Raw genomic sequence first — 9382 nt, 5'->3', positions numbered from 1 at the left:
CCAATGTTGCTTGTAGTTGACTGAGCTATAGATGTAATCGACATCTGCCCATCCAGACTGATGTTCAAGTACCAATCCGAGCACGCAATCGACATACATGTGCTCTTTCTCCCATACTTTAGCAATTTCTTCCCTCGTTTTCCCATGTATGGCTTGGAATAATCTATTTGGACCTTGGAGGTTCAAGTGACTCTGTAAAATAGATAACAATAGGTTCAAGTATATATCAATAATGCAAAATTGTACATTAAAATTTAAACTCTCTATAATGCATACCAATATGCCATGTGGCAATGTCGTGAACATGAGCATATTTCTCCGGCTGGCTAATAAACTTCCGTCGGAGAAACATGAATAAAGAATCGAGAACCTATAGTTTGCAAGTTAAGTCAAAGAATGGGAATAATAATTGACAAGCATATAAATGTAATAAGCAATGTTAACTTACGTCATTCTCAACCCAATTATGGTCATGTGTTAGCTCTCGGAACAACTCCTTCATCGTGCAATTCCTCTTTAATAGGACTTCATTTCCTAGCTAGTGAGGACCCATATCCACACTGGTCAATCAGAACATGAACTCATTCATCAAGTCCTCTGAAATAGTATGTGCCGGGTCATAGGGGACAATGTCAATCGGACGTTGATCGAGCTAAATGTATTTCTACATTTTTCCTGTCCCCCTTACCGTGTCAACTAAAGGGGTGTACGATTGTGTCCGCTTCCTCTTCCTACTTGTCCATCTCTATTCCCCCTTACCATTCACAAGCTCTCCCTTCACCTTAGGCTCGCCCTTAATCCTGAACTTCTTCAATGCTTGTGGTGGAAGCTACTCAAGATGTGGTAAGGTCAATGGTGTTGGGCATTATGTCCTAAATCTCCTTGTAATCTCGTAGTTTGTAAACTCTGTATAAACATATTATTGTTAATAAAATAAGTGTTAACTAAGATCCGAGGTTATTTTATGTAATTTAAACAAGTATGTAGAGACATACAAGTGGTTCTTGTTTAAATAATAACCTAAATGGTCTAGAGTAGATGGATAAGGCTGGGTACCTTATCCTGGTGACTCTATAGATACAACACGCTTTGTAGGTGTTACAAGTGTTGTAAAGTACTACAAATGATATGATCTTGATCATTTATGTGGAGACATGCGAGTGGGAGTACCCTATACAAAGAGTTTGTATAAAACCGGACCAAGAAATAATTTAGTCTCTTTATATAACGCTATTAATAGTAGAGACTTACAGTTCATTAGGATGACCATAGGTGACATGACTTGAATCATGAGTGAGTTGTGAACTCCTACTCATGAAGGTCGTCCTTTGATTTGTATGGGTGAGAGTGGCCAAATTGACAACTCAACAAGCCTACCATTTTGGGATTCGTCTGACTAGGGAGTTGGGAACTCAGCCGCACAAGATGGAATTCACTCCTTCCTGATGCAGGGACAAGTAGATAAATTACTCCTTTAAGGGTTGATTCCATGTCTTGAACATAGTGGCCACACCCTCTCCTGGCCCGAGAGGACTTGGTCATAGTGGGACTATAACTTATTGTTCATTAGAGAAATCAGTGATACTTTTGGAGTTAGATGTAACTATAGGGGTAAAACAATATTTTGGCCCAACTGTACTTACGAGCAATTAGTGAAGGGTCATCACACTGTTGATTGGTTATATCCAACGGACACAACAATTTATCTTTAGTGCGAAGAGTGCAGCTGTCGGTCTTTAGTGGAGTGATCGGCAGTTAACGGATGTTGGATAATTTAACTAAAGAGTTTAATTAATTATCTAAGTACCGTTAGAGCTTCAATCTGTAGATTCATAAGTCCACACTGTAGCTCAACAAAGATTTATTCTTTGGATTAATTTAAAGTGTTCAAATTAATTGAGGGAATTAATTATATATGATATAATTAATTATAATGTAATTGATACATTATAAATGAGAGGAATTTGAATATGATTTAAATACTAATTATATGAATGAGATTCATGTAATTAAATATAAATATGATTTATATTAATAGTAATAAAATATTTAGATATGATCCAAATATCATTTATATGGATGAGATTCATATAAATGGATTTAATATAAACGTGATTTATATTAAATGTCATGTATAATTGAGAGAGAATAAAATCTATAGATTATGTTGTATTTGTTGCAATATAAAATTATAGTCTATATGTTATATTTGATATAATATATAGTGTGTATATATAATAAAATAGTTATTATATATAATATATATATTATCTTATTGATTTATTTGAAATTAATAAAAAGGGAAGGAGTTATAACTCCTTCCCCACATTCTTTTAAGAAAACTAATGTGTGATAAAAGAAGTTGATAGGATCATCTTCTTCCTAAGAATTCTTACAAAAGAGAAGAGTTCTCTAAAAGAGAGAGGTTCTCTAAAGAAACTTCCTTCTCGTCATCTGCATCTCATTCTCTCTTCCAAGGATTGAAGTAAAACCCACAACTCCTACTTGAATCCTTTAATCCCAAAAAAGAATACAGAGGGTTCTCGATTGATAGTGTCCGTCTGTGTAGAAGGAGATCTGTGAAGGAGGAGTTATGTTCTGGCTAGTATGAGGGATTCCTTGAAGAAAGGTTCTTCAAAGGTGAGGTTTCTTGAAACCTATTTTTCTTTATAAACATGCTGTAATTTAATGTTAAATGCATATCTATTTGTATGTTTACTGTAAATTTTGTATTCAATAAGAATGGAATTTGGTCGATCCGCTTCCACTCAAGGTCCTCGTTATGTGGAGTTTCCTTCAATTGGTATCAGAGCTAGGTTGTTGGTTTCTAATTCCAAATTCCATTCTTGTATTAAATCGTTTACAGTACTGGTGGGTTTTATAATCTGCATTGTGTTTATGTGATAAATGTTTGTGGATGAATTGTTGATGGATGTTTATGGGCTAGAAATCTTAATTTTAAGGCTTTCTTTATTTTACAAAGTTGGTTTATAAAGGGCCCCTGCATTTTTGGGCATTATATTGCAATCGAGTCTGTAATTGTTAGTTTTGAGTCACTCGTGAAGCTTCAAAGAAGGGTTGCAGATCGGAGTTTCGATGGAGAAGACAAAACAGAGGTTACCGCATCGTGTAGCTAGAGTTAAACGATCGGATAGCTTTTGTTATGCGGTCATGTAAAGTTTTCTAATGATCGTATAGCATTTGCTTAACGATTGCATAGCTAATGCTATGTAATTGTGTAAAGTTCGCGTTACATTGACTGCATGATCATATAGGCACTCGCCTACTAGACGACCGCACGATATTAGATACTCGATGCAAGCTTACATGCTATACAATCGCGTAGACTATCTTGCTTATCGCATAGTCATTAGCTACGCGATCACATAGTATTTGATACTTGATGCATGCTTGCATGCTATACGATCGTGTAGACTATCATGCTCATCGCATAATCATTAGCTACATGATCGCATAGTGTTACATACGCGATCACATAGTGTTGAATACGCGATCGCATAGTGTTGCTCGCTCTTCGCGTTGCTGCTCGACGCATAGGAGTTTGCTACACGATCAGCTGCAAGGGTTCTTTGAGGAGTGATTCAGGTCGAGCGATTCAAGATCTGGTTCACTTGTTCTGAACCAGTGGACTCAATTTTGTAATAGTTAGCCTTTGTTTTTCTTTTTGGAGAGTTTCTATCCCAGTCCATCAACTTTTAGTATAAATATACATGTGATGTATGTTTTTATTATATGTCATAATGTATGTCATATAGTTTTAAAACCCACCATAGGTTATGCATTTATATTCATGCATCATTTTATATTATAAATGTTATAATACATGAATTTGCATGATTTAAATTACAAAAAGTATGTTCGTGCATCATATAATATAAGAGCTATAGTATATGTATGTATATATTATAGCATATCCATACATCATTTATATTATAAGTATTATAATATAAAGTTGAATGGTTATATGGAATATATGTTATAGCATAGTTTATTACTTAGTTATATAAATGTTACATAGTAATGAATGAACATTGCATGATGCATGGCATTACTTTAGGTAATCTTATAAACATTATAATTTTATAAAGTATGCCAATGCTTGTAATGTCGGTTTTAATTTGTTTCACTTACTTTATAAGAGTTATAAATAAATGAAATTAGAAATTAAAATCAATAACCAAGAGTTGCATGCAAACTTAGGTAAAATCATATTTTAAAATAGTTTAAAAATATGATTAAGATAGACTTGAGTTCACAAATTTCTAGTGAGATTAGAAATTAGATTAATCTTTTAAATCGGTTTAATAGGATTAAATTGATTTCAATAAAAGATTAAATTTGTAGCAAATATATCTATAAGAGACCTTTTGTCTAAGACAAGTTTTGGCCAGGCTGAGGTATTTAAGCTGACGGAAACGGAGCACCCTTATCTGGGAACCTATTTGGAAAGGTGAATTAGATAGATTTGCTACAAGCATGCAATCATTGATTAATATTTATTAAAGTGTTAATCAAAATTGTTTAACTTTTCAAAGTAAGTGTTACTTTTGGGCAGACTTAAACAATCACTTAGTAAAAATAATTAGCTGTATTTTTCCTAAGTAAATTAAAACTCTAGGTTGTTAAAATATTCAATGAGAGAAAAAGATGTATATGATATGTCATTTTTTCACTCATGTTTCTCCCTTAATATTCACACCGTGAGACTCATGTTGGGCCTTGAGGCACCTTGGGAGCATCCCCTTCGGATGGTGTTTGCCTGGGTCAATATTAAGGTGAATGGAGAAAGTATTTATAGTAAGTGGAAGAGAGATGTGTGTCAACATGTCCTACAGTCTCTTTCATTGGTTTGCACCGTGAGACCTTCTTGCACGACCTTGAGGCGCCCTGGGAGCATCCCCTTTGGATGGTTTGTGTAGTTAGTCAATATCAAGGCTAACTCTAGAAATGGATAGAATCACTTTAGTTTTTTCCCCAATTGGTTTTTCCCTTCAGTTGGCTCATTGGGGCAGAACTCTAGGATCTAAAATGAAGGGTTAAACTTACAGAAGATTATTAAGCAAGTTAATGATTTCTTGACCAAATAATGATGGCTGATCATTATAGGAATATGAGTTATTCTGATGTAATGATTAGTTGAGAGTGTCTCAATTCAGTGAAAGGAGAAATTGACTACCCTTCGATGGCTTTTGTCCTAAATCACTAAAGAATTATTGCAAAATTAGATGTTAAATGAGGTTCATTCAGATTTTGCTAAAACTGATTGGATTTTTTTTAATAGTTATGCAAAAATCTAATGTAGATCAATATGTTTATTTTTTCAGCAAATATGCCAAATAGTGATTCTCCATTAGTTGTCTTTTCAAGTTTGATCGGTTTTAATTACAACACGTGGAAATAATACGTTAAAACATTTTTCGTGGTAAATGACCTTGAAATTGTCATGAATGAAGATTGTCCTCAAGTCCCAACCTTGATGCACCACGAAATGTTCGTAATGCATATGAGGTGTGGATGAAGGCTAATTTGAGGGCCCGAGTTCACATTTTGGCAAGCATACCTGATGCGTTGGCCAAAAGATTTGAGAACATGATCATTGCATATGAGATCATGGAATCAATGCGAGAATTGTTTGAAGGAAAATTCTCACTATTCAAGCAAAACGGGATCGATGACAATAAAACCAGTAGTGTTAGTTCCCAAAATAATCTCCAGTCCGCATTGAATGTCAAAGGACTAATAGAGAAAGCAATTGTTGCTAACTCTGATGAAGTTCATCTATAAGGATTGTCCTCTGAAATGAAACTTGGAGTTTATAATTTGGGTTCTAGAGTTGATCCCACTACTCTCTAGAAAAGGAAGAACTCCAAAGACAATAAATATGATTTACTTGTCTTGGAGACGTGCTTAGTAGAGAATGATGATTCCGCCTGGATAATTGATTCAGAGGCTACTAACTATGTGTGTTCTTCTCATCAAGAATTTAGTTCCTGGAAACAGCTGGAAGCTGGAGAGATGACTCTTAGAGTCGGTACTGATGAGGTCGTATCAGCTGTTGCTATAGGCAGACTTAAGTTATTTTTGATAAGAAATGATATATGTTATTAGATAACGTATATGTAGTTCCTTATATCAAGAAGAACCTAATTTATGTTTCCTATCTGATTGAACAAAATTATTCTATTTCCTTCTTTGAAAATAAAGTGTTTATTTTTAAGAGTTATGTTTTGGTTCAATGGGAACTAACATGAGTTAGGTTTTGGTTCAATGGAAACTAACTTATATGTATTAAGGCCTTTAGTCATAAAAGCTGTGCTCAATACTGAAATGTTCAAAACATCAACAACTGTAAAATGACCAAGAATTTCTTCTGAAGAAAATGCCCATCTTTGACACTAAGGTTAGGTCACATCAAATCTCAATAGGATTGAGAAGTTGGTGAAAAGTGGACTTCTAAATGGTTTAGAATAAAACTTTTTATCAGTATGTGAGTCATGCCTTGAAGGCAAAATGACCAAACGACCTTTTACTGGAAAAGGTTATAGAGCACGATGAATGTAAGAGCACGAGGTGGGTATGAATATTTCATCTCTTTTATAGATGATTATTCTAGATTTGGGTACCTATAGCTAATGCAACATAAGTCTGAAGCTCTTGAAAAGTTCAAGGAGTATAAGACTGAAGTTGAAAACTTGTTAGGTAAAAAGATAAAAACACTACGATCTGATCGTTGTGGAGAGTATATGGACCTAAGATTCCAAAACTATATGATAGAACATGGAATTACGTCACAGCTCTCAGCCCTAGGTACACCTCAGCAGAATAGTGTATCAGAAAGGAGAAACAAAACCCTGTTGGACATGGTTTAGTCTATGATGAATTATGCTCATCTTCTAGACTCGTTTTGGGGATATGTAGTAGAGACTACAATTTATATTTTGAACAACTTTCCCACTAAAGGAACTCAATATGAAGAGATCCACGAGCGGAAGCAGATCGTCCAAATTCCATTTCGATTGAAAACACAAATTATAGTAAACAAACAAATTATGCATTCTAAGAAAATTGCGGCATGCTTTTTATACAAGACACAATGTTCAAGAGATTTATACCTTTGAAGAATCCATCTTCTCGTAAACCTCTCAAATAGTCATGAACTCTTCAAACAACAACAAGAACTTGAATACCCTCTTCAAGTGAATCACGAACTAAAAGGTTGAAGACATTACCACTTGGTATCCTCGGTATTCTTAAGGTGAGAACCCAGGAGTGATGTGCTCTGACTATTTTGGTTAGGAGGGAGTTCGTGAGTTTGAAGGAGGAAGACAATTGAGGAAGATGACTATCGCATAGCTTACGCTCCAATCGTGTAGTCTAGAGTGTCTATTGTATAGGTTCTAAAAAATGTGTATATATCTTGTTGGGAAGAAAAGAATCATTAAAAATTTTTATTCCATTTTACCATAAAAACCAACCAACCACCCACTAAAGTGGTTGGAGAGAAAATAAGATTATTATTCGAAATAATAAATAATATAAATAAATATGATAATAAACTTATCATATTATATTTATAACCTATAGTTTTAATATTGTATCATATATAATATAAACTATAGTTCTTTTTCTTTATTTTATGACATTTAATATAAATCATATTAAATATACAATCATATTTATATTAAATTTAACAACTATGAATCTCATTCATAGAAAATATATTTGAATCACATTCAAATATTCATTCCTCCAATTAAACTATAATGTATCAAATACATTATGTCAATTATATCATATATAATTGAATCAATTTAATTATATCATATATAATTAAATTCTCTCTTATTAATTTGAAAAATTCAAATTAACCCAAAAATTGATTCTCAACTAAATCCTTTTGAGCTACCAAGGGGACCTTATGGATCTGTAACTTGAAGCTCCAACGATACGTGAATAATTAATTAAACTCTTTAATTACATTATCTATCATCCGTTAACAGTTCGGCACTCCACTAAAGATTGACAGCTGCACTTTTCACACTATAGGTATATTTCTGTGTTCATTGGATATAACCAATCAACAGTATGATAACCCTTCACAAATTGCTCGTAAGTACAATTGGGCCTAATTACTGTTTTGCCCCTGTAGTTACATCTAACTCCTTAAGTACCACTGATCACTCTAATGAACAACATATCATAGTCCCACTATGACTAAACCCCTCTCGAGCTAGGAGATAGTGTGGCGCCATATTGTTCAAGACCTAGAATCAGCCCTCAAGGGAGCAATTTATCTACTTACCCATGCTTCGGGAAAGGAGTGAATTTCATCTTGTGTAGCTGAGTTCTCAACTCTTCAATCATATAAATCCCCAAAATGGTAGGCTTGTTGAGTCGGTGATCTGACCACTCTCACTCATACAAATCAAAGAACCGCCCTCATAGGCTCAGTTCACAACTCACTCAGGATTAAGGTCATGTTACCTATGGTCATTCTAATGAAATGAAAGTCTCTATTATGAATGACGTTATAAATGAGACTAAACATTTCGTGGTCTGGTCTTATACAAACTCCTTTGTACATAATATTCCCGCTTGCATGTCTAATACATGAATGATCAGGATCAGATCATTTGTAGCACTTTAAACATTTGTAACATCTACAAAGCGGGCCATACTCATAGTGTTACCAGGATAAGGTATCCAGCCTTATCCATATACTACAAACCATTTAAGTTATCACTCAAACATGATCCACCTATTTGTCTCCACATACATGTTTAAGTTATAATGATAACCTTGGATGTTAGTTATTGGTTTGTGATTAATGCAACTAAAATGTCACATATTTCATAGACAAAGTGAATAAAATATCAAATATTATTAATCACATACAAGTTTGTTCATACAAGGTTTACAGACTATAAGACCCTAAGAGATTTAGGGCATCAACCCCAACACCCTCAAAGAGTGTTTTTTAAACACCTTTTGAGTTATGGACAGGTCGTAAAGGTAGTTTATGCCACTTTAGGATTTTGGGATGTCCAACCCATGTGCTTATGGCAAAACCAAAAAGTTGGAACCTCGTTCAAAAGTGTGCCTATTTGTAGGTTATCCCAAGGAAACTAGAGGTGGATACTTCTATGATCCAAGTGAGAATAAGGTGTTTGTATCGACAAACGCTACCTTCTTGGAAGAAGACCACATGAGGGATTGATAGATGAAATTGTTTATCTTTATCTATATCTTATATCTATTGCCAAAAACTTGTAATGATTTAAAATGAATGAATGAATGTTGATGGCTTTATGCGCTCAAGTTGCTTCGCGATAAAGATATGAGCGATACTACGTTCTAAATG

The sequence above is a fragment of the Benincasa hispida genome, chromosome 2 (genome assembly GCF_009727055.1).
Source record: "Benincasa hispida cultivar B227 chromosome 2, ASM972705v1, whole genome shotgun sequence".
NCBI classification, from domain to species: Eukaryota; Viridiplantae; Streptophyta; class Magnoliopsida; order Cucurbitales; family Cucurbitaceae; genus Benincasa; species Benincasa hispida.
This window is presented reverse-complemented; position numbering follows the sequence as displayed.